This window comes from Octopus bimaculoides, chromosome 3, assembly GCF_001194135.2.
Source record: "Octopus bimaculoides isolate UCB-OBI-ISO-001 chromosome 3, ASM119413v2, whole genome shotgun sequence".
In the NCBI taxonomy this organism is placed as follows: Eukaryota; Metazoa; Mollusca; class Cephalopoda; order Octopoda; family Octopodidae; genus Octopus; species Octopus bimaculoides.
The window spans coordinates 107764133-107778274 of NC_068983.1; the positions used below are offsets into that span (position 1 = coordinate 107764133).

General features: G+C 33.3%; 1 long non-coding RNA gene across 2 annotated transcripts in view; it reads left to right on the forward strand.

The window, feature by feature from the left end:
• The window catches only part of LOC106874554 (uncharacterized), a 371224-nt gene that overhangs the window by 178384 nt on the left and 178698 nt on the right, over positions 1–14142 (forward strand). For both annotated transcript variants that reach the window (XR_008263714.1, XR_008263713.1), the window contains exon 3: positions 11416–11480. This is a non-coding gene — a long non-coding RNA (uncharacterized LOC106874554). The remainder of the gene's footprint in view (positions 1–11415; positions 11481–14142) is intronic.

Sequence of the window (14142 nt, forward strand, 5' to 3'; positions counted from 1 at the left end):
TATATATATATATATATATATAAAAGAGAGAGAGAGAGAGAGAAACAGACAGACAGACAGACAGAGAGAAAATGTTAGATACAGCTAAGATTTTTTTGTAGTAGTGTTAATTGGCATAAGTATGTCAATTTAATTTGACTGAAAGCATTGCAAGTTCTTCATGTAACCAACTATATGTTCAGTTATACTGGAAGGATATCATCATCTTTACATTTAAATTGAGATACAATTTTAAATTTAAATATTTATATATTTATACTGAAGCATATACATGCTTTCATACACAAACACATATATCTAATACCAAAACAAACCAACCAAAAATGAAATATAACAATGAAAAACATATGAGAAGGAGAGTAAAATTTTCTCAAAATTAGTATTTGTTAGAGTGCTTATACATAAATTATAGACAGCTCATATATTATGGAGAGAACTCTTCCGTCACAACAAATTAAAAGGAAGTACTTTATGAGAAACAAACACAATCCTCATGCATTTACTAACAAACCAAAAACATTTAACAAGGTTTCATGTATTTCTGTCAAAGAGGAATTGAGAAAGCTAGGCCTGTAACTATGTCAATGAAGTAGGATGGGGCTAAATTTTGGGTCGAAATTTGCTAAATATTTAATGTGGTATTTATAGTTCATTAAAGTGTCTACGAAACCTCCATGTTCAAGTAATTGTTACTTAATCCTCTTAGTACCATCTTTGTTCAATACCTGCTTCACAGCTTTCTGACCATCCAGTCTAGAAGGCTGTGAGGCAACTCTTGAACAAAGGTTGTTAAAGTTGTGTTAATTCAGTATTTACTTGTAAAATTTTAGATTACTGGAAATAACACAATAAAACTACTGAAAAATAACAATGAAAACTAATGGCAGCATACTCATAGTCTTTTAACTTTTACTTGTTTCACTTATTGCACTTTGGCCATGCTGGAGTATTACTTTGAAAGGTTCTGTTAAACAAAGCAGTCCCAGTACTTTTTCTTTTTGTAAGGTCTCTTTTGCCAAACGAAGTTATAGGGACAGAAACAAACCAACACCAGTGATGGGGTACAAACACAAAGACATACTATAGATATATATACCTTTATATATATATATATATATATATATATACGACAGAGTGTAAGTACTTTGAGAGAAAAGTTAGACCTAAGAAGCATCAGCTGTGGTGTGCAAGAGAGATGATTGTGCTGGTATGGACATGTGGCAAGAATGGATGAGGATAGCTGTGTAAAAAAGTGCCACACCCTAGCAATTGAGGGAACCTGTGGAAGAGGTAGACCCTGGGATGAGGTCGTGAAACACAACCTTCGAACATTAGGCCTCATCGAGGCAATGACTAGTGAACGAGACCTTTGGAAATATGCTGTGTGTGAGAAAACCCGGCAAGCCAAGTGAGACCATAATCTGTGGCCTCTGCCAGGGGTGTAGACAACCCATTTATTCATACCTTTACTTCATTGGACACTAAGAACCCTGCTTGCGAAGACCTGTTGAGGCAAGTGAATTTGGAATTTGAAATCTGAAATCAAAATCGAACCGAATCCGATGACTGGCATCCATGTCAACCTCTCCTTCATTAGACACTAAACACTGCTTGCGAAGACCTGTTGGGGCAAGTGAAATCATAATTGAACCATACTCAATGACTGGCACTTGTGCCAGTGGAGCACTAACAGCACTAACAGCACTGTCCGGGCATGTTCATTGCCAGAGCAGCTGTCTGGCTTCCGTACTAGTGGCCCGTAAATAGCACCATTTGAGCATAATCGTTACCAGCGTTGCCTTCTAGCACTTGTGGTGGTGCCGCTGGACTGGCTCCCGTGCAGGTGACATGTAAAAAACACCTTTTTGAGCGTGGCTGTTACCAGTACTGTGTGACTGGCCTTCGTGCCGGTGGCACGTAAAAGCACCCACTACACTCTTGGAGTGGTTAGCGTTAAGAAGGGCATCCAGCTGTAGAAACTCTGCCAGATCAGATTGGAGCCTGGTGCAGCCTTCTGGCTTGCCAGTCCTCAGTCAAATCATCCAATCCATGCTAGCATGGAAAGCGGACGTTAAACGATGATGATGGTGATGATGATATACAATGGGCTTCTTTCAGTTTCTGTTCACCAAATCCACACATAAGGCTTTGGTCTGCTTGGAGTTGTAGTAGAAGACATTTGCATAAGGTACTACACAGTAAGACTGAACCCAAGGCTACCTGGTTGACAAGCAAACTTCTTAACCAAAAACAGTCAGGCCATTAAGAATAGTGTAGAAAGGAAATATTGGTTTTAAATTTTGGCACAAGGCCAGCAATTTGGGGGGAGAGGGTAAGCTGATTATATGGACACCAGTCATCAACTGGTACTTATTTTATTGATCCCAAAAGAATAAAAGACAAAGCTGACCTCGGTGAAATTTGAACTCAGAATGTAAAGATGGATGAAATACCACTAAGTATTTTATCTTTTGCCCAGTATGCTAATAATTCAGCCAGTTCGCTGCTTTATAGAAAGGAAATATTAAGAAGCTCAATGATTATTAAACAGTTCAATCACTAAATATTGTTTAATTGGAGGGTATGTGATTAAAAAAACAGTGATAAAAATATTGCATAATAATAAACATGTGCAATGAAGGTATATATAACTTGAGTGATTTGAAATTCATGACTCGAATATAATTCAATGAATGTGAAACAAAGATAGCAACTGAACATCAGGGGTATTTTCTATTTCGTGCAAGAGAGAAACTATATTTGGTAGCGCAAGAGGAAAATATTCGATAAAATATGAATAAAGAATACACAGCATAAAAGAAGGATTATGAGGTGCTAGACAAGCATTAGATTTTTCATCACAATATTAAACCTCATAAGATGTATGACATAAACCAGTTAAACCCTTGCTTGTATGTATGTGTGTGTGTGGGGGGGGAATAGATGTTAATGACAGCATTCACAGTTGGTAGAGGTGGTGAGAATGCTGTTGTTTATCTGCAAGATAGTCCTTATTGAACAGACCTATGACCAATGACATTTCGACCATGAAACTCCATCCCTTCTCTTAAGCATTGCATATCTAAGACAAATTGCCTATGGTGACTTTTTCAAAACAGTAGTGTGTAATTTGAAGCAAGTTTGACTGTTATTTCCAGCAAATCGAGGAACCATGTATATGTTCTTTGCTTGGCTTGTGGTGGCGATGATTGTTGAAGTGATTTGTAAATGAAGCAGAAATCTGAACTTGAAGCACTACAGGGAAAAATAATCATTTGATGCTGTAAGAATATTTAAGAAAGTGAGAAAGACTTCATACTCTCTCTCTCTCCCTCTCTTTCTTTCTCTCTTTCTCTCATTTATACCATTTATACACATTCTCTTTTTCACAATTACACATGCATAAGCACTCACCCCCAAGACTTGTATCGTATATATGCCTCATACGTTTAAAACAGAAAAGATGGCGATAAGACTTACATCTAAAGTATGTTTGAAAGATATACATTTGTCTTGACTGCATGGTAGAATTTAGTGTCACTCAAATGACAGCTTTTGCTTTCAAAGAGGAGATAATGCCAGTTATAGATTTTAATGGTGATTTAAAAGAAATAGATGATAGCTATGGAATTGTGCACTGGGTATGGATAAAAGGATAGAACGTTAAGAATGGCATAAAAGATGTGCGGTATATGCTTTTTTTTTCTTAAAAAAAAAAAAGAAATGGTAAACAATAATGAATATAATAGAGAAAAATATAAATATTGATTGTTGGAGGAGACAGTAAAAGTATTAAAACTCAAGGTATTCCAAGCCTGCACCAATGACCATGCAGTTATTTGTGAGCCAATGTTACTGATGATTTATACTTATAGTGTTAGAATTACAAATAGAAAAGAAAAAAGGCATAAAGAATCAAAAGAAAAAACATAAGAAATCTATAGAAGCAGAATTAAAAAAACAAAACTACTGTAATAAGACATTAGCAACTAGAAGCTACTAAAATGTCTAAATAGAATTGTGAAATAGTAAACACAAGTTTTAGAGGAGAATGGACTGAAACGTTTTAAGGACAGATGGTTGAAAAGACATTTTGGATCAAGATGTAGTCAGTAAAAGAATATTTCCTAAAACTATTGCATGCTTTCATTCCCTAAAAAGATTGTAAGGAAGATTATAAGAAATAAAGAAAGATATTGATAAAACGACGGAGAAAATGTATAGTGGGGAAAATACATAACAACAGTTAGAAGGTTAGAAAACAAAATGTAAAAAAGAAGTTCAGCCGAAGAAAATAAATGCCTGAGGAATTCTTATATTTCAGAATGTTAGCATATCTAGTGTAGTTTTGTCATAAATCATTCAAAACATTGTCTCAGAAAAACAGCCAGAATATGAAATACTACTTGACATTAAATTGATCTCAATCTAAATTCCACATCTGTAGAGTATTGAGAAATAGATACCATACTTAGTACATCGCTTCCTTACAAAGTGACTGAGATTTATTTAGGGTGGGGTTTTTGATGATTCTGACATTTTAGAACTATGACAAAGATAAACTTCTCTAACATTAATTATGAATATACACATAATTATTTTAAAATATAATTTATATTTCTAAAGCAAGAAATGTTTATAAATGTCTTGTAAATGAATTTTACATTGGGTATCACTTTATATTAATAAGAATAGGAAGGTATTATCCGTAGTTGAATTTTACTAGCCATTTAATATGATGAATTAATATTTATATCCAAGACGTGAGACATGCATCACTATCATGGATTTCTTCCCTTTATCTTATTTTTTTTTTACCATTTAGTCAAGAAGGGAAGGATAGTTCTTATAACTATTTTCCCTAGGCTTCTAAGATTGGTAGGAAGATGATAAGAATCGAGAATCAAAGACTAGTTTTCAATACATACAACGGAGTAAAAACAGTTAAAAGCATTCAAAGATCGGGTAGTGGTGTAAAACTGAGTAATGGAATAAATCTGCCACCAAATAACTCACACCACTAGAAGCTCAAAAAAATAGCACAAGATTTTGCTGCTCTAACAAGTCTATTAATCTATCACCTAGATTGGTTTCAAATTTTGGCACAAGGCCAGCAATTTTGTGGGAGAGGGTAAGTCGATTACATTAACCCCAGTGTTCAACTAGTAATTATTTTATCGACCGATGAAAAGCTAAATCAATCTCCATGGAATTTGAACTCAGAATATAAAGACAGACAAAATGCCACTAAACATTTTGCCCAGCATGCTAATGGTTCTGTCAGCTTGATGCCTTCTGCTACCCTAGGTTAATACTTTATTATATTGGTTTCAAATTTTGACATAAGATCACCAGATTTGAGAGGGGATGGAGTAAGGTAATTTCATCAACTCTAGTGTTTAACTGGTGCTTATTTCATAGACCCCAAAAAGATCAAACACAAAGTCGACTTCATCAGGTTTAACACATGGAAAGCTACTATGAATACTGCCAAACAGTTTTTCTATATTTTAACAACTTTCTTATTTGCCATTTAGTTAATATTTGGATATTTTTAAAGTTACTAAGTGGAATATCTAATAGAGGAGCAAAGTGTCAGAGAGAGAGAGAGAGAGAGAGAGAGAGAGAGAGAGAGAGAGAGAGAGAGAGAGAGAGGAAGACTTGTTATTTAGTGTCAGAGTCAGTCCTGATTGAGCTGACTTATGCTAGAAAGCAGTCCAGCCATGACCACACACAGATTTCTATCTTTCTTTTTCAAGCGAAATGTATTGAAGACTACATTATCTAAGATGTCTTTCTTTCCTTAAAATGTCAGAGAAGGGGAAGTGATTTGAAGATTTGATTCATTGCTTGTCTTGCTGTTGTTTTTACTCTAGAGCAAGCCTGACTGAGCAGACCTCTGGAAGGGATAGCTGAGAATGCTTAGGAGTAAAAAATTTAAAGGATTCATAAAAATGAAGAGCTTCAAATAAAATATTGCACAATATAGGTGTAGGAGTGGCCGTGTGGTAAGTAGCTTGCGTACCAACCACATGGTTCCGGGTTGAGTCCCACTGCATGGCACCTTGGGCAAGTGTCTTCTGCTATAGCCTTGGGCCGACCAAAGCCTTGTGAGTGGATTTGGTAGATGGAAACTGAAAGAAGCCCGTTGTATATATGTGTGTGTGTGTTTATATGTTTGTCTGTGTTTGTCCCCCCAACATTGCTTGACAACCGATGCTGGTGTGTTTCCGTCCCCGTAACTTAGCGGTTCGGCTAAAGAGACTGATAGAATAAGTACTAGGCTTACAAAGAATAAGTCCTGGGGTCGATTAGCTCGACTAAAAGGCGGTGCTCCAGCATGGCCACAGTCAAATGACTGAAACAAGTAAAAGAGTAAAAGAGAGACTAATGCATATATAGATAGATTCATTTATTCTTGTGTTTTAGTTAGTGGAAGCCATGCAGAGTACTACTTTGAAGGGTTTAATCCAGCAAATCGTTCCCAGCACTTAATTTTATTTCAAGTCCAGTACTTATTCTCTCAGGTCTTTTGTTGAACTACCAAGTTACATGGCCATAAACAACACCACACTGGTTGTCAAGTGGTGGGTTGGATGAACACAAAGACATGCACACAGACGTGCACACATACATGCTCACGCATACATGTACGTACAACATGGGCCTCTGCAGTTTTTGTCACCAAAAATGCACTCTTGAAGCATTAGTCAGACAGGGTTCTCAATAGAAGTTATTTGTGAATGTATTCATTGTGAAAATGAACCTAAAACCATATGGTTACAAAGCAAACTTCTTAACCAGACAGCCATAAGACTTTTGGGTATTCTTAAGCCATAGAGTTCACCAAATGGAATAAGTTCTTGTTTCTTAATGAGAAGAGAATTATGACAGTTTGATCAAGGCCTTCCATTTTATGAACTTCATGCAATTGATTTTTTTTGTTGATGTGAACCATTATCGCAGAAACTCGTGGTCGTTAGTGTTTTGTTGTATTCTTTCAAAATACAAAAGTTCAAGCTATGGACAGAACCTGTTGCTGTGTACCAGGCAATTATTATAATGGAATAACATAGTAAAGCTGTCACATAAAAAATAAAAGAAAGGCTTAAATGGTACCCAAAGAAGTTAAATCTATAAATGAGTTAGAATATCATATGACAGATTTACAGTGCTAGAAGATAATCATTAAAAAAAAAGAGATTTCCAAATATCTGACATCTTGAAGATAGGGTATAAAAAAATAACCAGAAGTGCATCTATGTCAATATAAACCTAGATCTAATAAAGAAGTATATGCACAGAATGGCTGAGATAGAATTGTAATAGAATCATAAGAGTGTTATTCATAACTTATTTCAATACAGAGCTGTACTAAAAAACAAACATATTTTGAAGAAAATATCTCTGCCAAAGAGAGATGTAACTACATCACCTATTATTCTTTCCACATAGTAACAATTACCCTTTGGATGACAAGATGTCAACATGGTCATTAGAGACAATTTTGTAATTAGTACTCTAGACAGAGTAGATAAACAGAATAAACTACAATAACATCTATATCTCTGCACTGGTGTATTTTGTGTGTTTGTATGTATGTATATAATTATATATGTATGTAATTATGTATACATATTTGTGTGTGTATGTATGTATGTGTGAGTGTGTATTGATATATATATATATATATATATATATATATATATATATATATATACACATGTATGTATACATATATTTATATACATATATATATATGTATGTGTATGTATACATATATTTATATACATATATATATATGTATGTGTATGTATACACATATATATATATACACGTATATATATGTATGTGTGTGTGTGCATGTGTGTGTGTATATATATATATATATAGATATAGATATTTGTACATACACACACACACACATACACACATATATTGCTTGACCTAGTGGTTAGAGTGTTGCACTCATGATCATGATATCATGGTTTCAATTCCTAGACCAGGTGGTGCTTTGTGTCCTTGAGCAAAACATTTCCTCTCATGTATCTTAGAGATCACTTCAACACTTGACATGTGGTACACTGTGCACCTCTATTGGCAAAGTCAATTTGACAGAGAGAGTGAGTTAATGTGCAGCACATACATTTGACCACTATAAACAAATCATCTGTGCAGGTGGTTTGGCTAAAGCTGAACACTCATACTTTGTCTCTTTGGTGGGAGAGTCCATCAAATATATATAAAATATATAGTTTAATCAGAGCTTGTTATTAACAATAACTCACTTTAATACAGAAGGAAAATGTAATGCTCGTTGTGAGCTATATTCAAAATAATATTATTATGGAGGCAACACAGGCGAAGTCTAAAAGAGCATAATTGAAATACGCATCCAAAACTTATGGCATCGCTGCTGATGGTGGACCAGCCCTGGTATGTAGATGTATTTATGAACTTAGTGTAACATCCTGATGAGGGGAATGTCTTGGTCTAGAGCACTGCGACGCGTAATCACGGAAGTGTGAATTTGAGTCTCATAGGTGACAACCATTACTTTTTTCTGCAAAATAGGGGTAGCTTATCCTGTTCAGGCTATATTATTAGCATTATCCTGCGTTTGAGAATTTAAAATCACTTCTTTAACTTTCTAAGACATCTCAACGCTTCCAAAAGCAAACTTCGTTTGTTTGTTTACGTTCATCGTAATTTGAATTTAATATGAAATATGTCATATTCCTTGGCACATCTCTGAAACGGTCCGTAGATGTGATTTTTTTTTCTTTCGTTAGTTTTAATATGTCTTTAATACTTAATCCTTTCAAGTTAAATTTTTAATTTCATTATACAATGTACGATTTTAAATGTAATTATGATATTTTTTAAAATTCAATCATATTTTATGCATTGCATTGATATTGTCTATTTATATATATTTGTGTATTTTGGAATTTTGTTTCCATTTTATAGAGAATATATGTATTTATATACATAAGTTTTGGATGTGTATTTCAATTATGTTCTTTTAGACTTCGCCTGTGTTGCCTCCATAATAATATTATTTCGTGTCTATATATATATATATATATATATATATATATATATATATATATATATATATGTATATATGTATACTCTTTACTCTTTTACTTGATTCAGTCCTTTTGACTGCAGCGATGCTGGAGCACCACCTTTAGTTGAAAAAATTGACCCCAGGACTTATTCTTTGTAAGTCTAGTACTATTCCATTGCCCTTTTTTGCTGAATCACTAAGTTACAGGGACGTAAACATACCAGCATTTGCGAGCAAGACAAATGAAACGATACAAAATATAATGATTTATCACATACCATGGTTTCATTGTTACCATTTACATTACATAAATGTCTGCAAATCTTCAGTGTAACCATCATAGAAAATATAATTTGCAGAACTATACATGAAACGTCCTCACGAGAGAGAACATGCATACAGTTCTATCAATTATATTTGGGGGTATATTTCAAATGTCTTCATTTTGGTATGCCAAAGCTGGAAATGACTCTGCAGAAAATAATTTTCTGCATCAAAGCTTGCTGATTAGAGAACATGGTTATTTTTCTTAGTGGTCAGACCATATAGGGTCTACATTTAGCATATTAGGAGTCCACCTAGTGGTCATTCCTCTTACATGTATGTTATATATATATATATATATATATATATATATATATATATATATGGAGGCAAAGTGGCTGAGTTCCTTTCAAGTGCTGGGCCACACGGAGGTAAAGTGGCTAAGATGCTTTTGAATATTGGGCCTCATGAAGGCAATGACCAAAACCTTTGGGATTATGTCATACTTGAGAAGAAGACCAATTCAAGCCGAGCAAAATCACAGTTGTAGCAGATACCGGTATCATGCAAATGACACCCATGCTGGTGGCACATAAAAAGCACCCAGCACACTCCTGGAGTGGTTGGCATTAAGAAGGGTATCCATAGAAAACCATGCCAAATCAGACTGGAGTCTGGTGCAGCATGCCAGCCTCAGTCAAACTGTCCAACCCATGCCGGCATGGACAACGGCTATACAAATAGTGTGATATAAGCCATTCAAAAATTCCCATTGCTTTTTTCTTACACCTTCATTATCATTAATAGTGTGTGTTTTCTTCCTGCTTCTTTGATATTAATGATATTTTGTTTAAGCCTCTTTTTAGTTGTTGATAATGTTTTATGTTGAAACATTTTCAGTAGTAGGATTTGAGCTTACATTACAACTTATGCTTCATTGTCTTTTGTTTTCCAGTTAATATGCTTCATTTATTCATCATTGTGTTTTCAATATTTAAATGCACAGTCTGTTTAATAACAGCTTTGCAATATTTCATCTTAAACTGTTTGCTTTACATTTTCATTTTCAACTGTTGCATGCTTTCATTGCTTTAACAACAGTAATTATAGTTTTAGTGTTTTTCTCTTCAAAATAAGTAATACTAAGATTACATTGTTATTAAATATCAACATATTGGGTTGCTTCACTTCCATTTTGTATGTAACAATATTTGATCATATAACTGCATGTCATATATAAACAAACAATACACTTCTTTTGTTCAGTTTTCATCAAAAGGGTGACAATAACGTACATTAGATGACCTTAATTTCTTACTACACATAATTGTAGATAGGATAACACTGTTTATGATGATATTTCAATACAGTTAGTAACAAATACTAACTGTATTAAAATGCATCAAAGTGTGTGTGTGTGTGTATGTGTGTGCACATATATATTTTTATGTATTAAAATTTAATGGCAGTATTTAGGCAGTAATTTTTCATTGCTATATAAGTGTATGTTTTTTTAACATAGTTGCATTTCATCTTATGGCCCTATGTTATGTTTTCCACAGTTGACATTTGAGCTTACTTAATGCTGCATGCCTTACCAGCATTTGTCCCATATGCATGCATATACACTATAGAAATATATGATGCAATGATATTGAATAAAGTAAAAGTGCTATCTTAAAGATAACATGCTTGCACTGACTATCTTCCAGTGTTCTTTTGTTTTAATTATCTTTATATTTCATTATATTATTGCTCTTGACACGAATTCATTTTATATTCATCAAGTTTTCTCCTAAGATGCTTTACATGAAAAAGGTAATTTCATTACATTTGTAAGACAAGCAGTGTGAATGTTGTCTGTGTATGTTATAATATGCAAGCCACAGTATCAGTATAATTTTTATATTGAATACTTGCACATAGAATATGGAATATGGTGTGTATGTATTTAGTATTTTTGTTATCTTATTTCTTCAGACTTTTAAAAATATTTCCAGTAAACATCCAGAATTGAAACCATAAACCAGATTATTTAAAAAAATTAATTCAGTCGTTATATTTCATCCTTTCCACAGTGGTTCGTTCTTCAATTACTAACAGAGGTATAAAAAAAAAGACATAAGGAAAACCACTACAAAATGTAAGTAGGAATACCTTCTCTGATTCCATTGATATTAGAAAATAGGAAAAAATACAGATAAATTCTTGGAAATATTTGTTCCAAACCCAACTTCTATTATAAGTACTTTTTGTTTTATTATTATTATTATTAATTTTTGTAATTTACCTCATGTTATTCTGTTAAAGTTAGTTACCTTTTAACCCAAAAGTTTTTGATTAAAAACCACAAGATGTTTTTCGTTTGATCTCTTTTATTTCTCTATCTTTCTATCTCTTTCTCTTTTTCTTTTTTTTTTTTTTTTTTTTTTTTTTTTTTTTTTTGAAATTTCGAATGATCAATACTTACAGTTTATTGATTAACAAAAGCAACTGTGTTTATGCATACAATTCAAAAATCAATAAAAATGTGAAAATATGTTCAGAAAATTCCAGTAATGTTTTAGTAATACATGCTCAGATTTGTTGCTCACATGTTATATATACATGTATGTATGTATGCATGCATGTATATATGTATGTATATATATGTGTGTGTGTGTGTATATATTCATATATGTAAACATACACATATAGATATACACATAGATATATACATACACATGTTTATATATATATGCATATATATATATATATATATACACACACACACACACACACACACACACATACATACATACATATATATATACATGCATGCATGCATTTATATGCTTGCACACACATACATACACACTTATATGTACGTGTGTGTGTGTGTGTGTGTCACCTTATGCAGAAATGGAACTGGTAACTTCCACTATTCTTTGCCATAGATTATCATTGAACAGTCTCACTTGAAACTGCTAATGGACCTTACTTATAACTATTATTTATTCAATCATGAAACTGTGTAACACATACCTATCTTAGTCTGATACTTTCCCTATTTTTGAGAAACTGGTATGGCTAATATCCTTGACTGGGGCTATTTTTTACTTTTACATCTCTGTGACTTCTCCCTCCCAGACATAGTGATTTGGGACAGAGAAGAGAAACTGTTTACAGTTGTGGAAATCAGTTGCCCAGCAGATGCTAACATAAAGCTAAAGATTAGTGAGAAAGAAAATACCTACACTGAACTATTGAGAAATCTACAGTTATTCTAACCAGATTACAAGATCAGATTTATACCTGTGGGTTTCTGGGATATGTAACACACTGCCAAAGTACCAATCTAGAGAAATTAGGCTTCTCAAAACCAGAAAGCTGATTCAAAGACTACAGATCAAGTGTCAATTGAGTACAGCAATGTATTGATATACAAATTAATTTATTCCTAAAGACTGCTCGTAAAGTGAAAACTCATAAAACAGAGTAATAATTTCACATAGTAGCAATGTAATAAATCATAATTCAGAAAAATATTTTATCTATAAAATTTATAATACTTGTGCATAAATAGCAATAAAACAATAGTAGAATGTAAAGAATATTTTATGTAGAATAAAAAGAATGTCAAGATCATTCATAATAGAAAATATTATTGTTATCTTTTTCTGAATCACTTTCACTCACACAAGACATGTGCAAACCATCACTTGTAGACATGATCACCAATTCACAAGCACTCACAGACAAACTTGTAGATTTCTTTTAAAAAAACAAGTCTAGAGTTGTTTGTTTAGAAGAAGCTTGTCTTTGCTCTCTGTAAATTTCTCAGTAACAATCAGATGCATTTGTTATGGTAGTAGAAACCTTTGCACTTAGTTCAGGGTCTCATAAAGCGGGACCTCGTAAAGTGAGGTATTACTGTATGAGCCACCAATGAGCAGAAATGATTGTGAAATATCGATATCTGTTGTCCTCATTCACTGCCAGGGTGATTTTTTTAATATTTGGCTTTGGATTATACTGTTTCTTTTAATACTCTGTCTTTAAAGAGTAATTCCCTAGATGAATCACTGCAGCCTAAAAGCATTTAACAACTCACATACATTAGTATGTGGCACTGATAATGTATACAGGTACTTATTGTTATTTTCACTACTACTATTTCAATTTGTGGTCTTCAAATGCAGGTGTCATGATAAAAAGCATCCAATACACTCTGTAATCAAGCAGTGACAATGCAGAGTTTGAGAGGACTCTTTAATCTCTCGCTTATTGCTATACAACCTATATAGTGCTGGTGCTATGGAAAATTGCACCCATTACATTCTGTAAAATGGTTGGTGTTAGGAAGGGCTTCCAGTCATAGAAACTGTGCCAGAATTGAAACATTGAAGCAAGATGAGGCCCTAACAACCTTTAGATCCTCTTTAACTGTGCAACATAAAACAGAATTTAAAATGATGATGACGACAATAATGATTATCATTTGGGTAAAATTCAACAAGTGAAAGCATTCATTTCATATGAGGGTATAAAATAGCTTTTACATAGTAAATTAATGGAATATTAGCAATGATTCAAGTTTCATAGCTTGATAATGCTCTGAGTATATAAATGTTTTTCATTACATTTGCATTCTTCAGCCTGCAAAAATGTCAATATCAATTAATTTTGTAGCCTGAAGAATGCAGACCTGATGGAAAATCTGCATTGAATCCAAGTGATAGCAGTTACTTCCAGTCATGAAATTTGACCCACTGCTAATGCTCTGTTAATTTACTGTATAAAGAATACTTTATATATATATATAT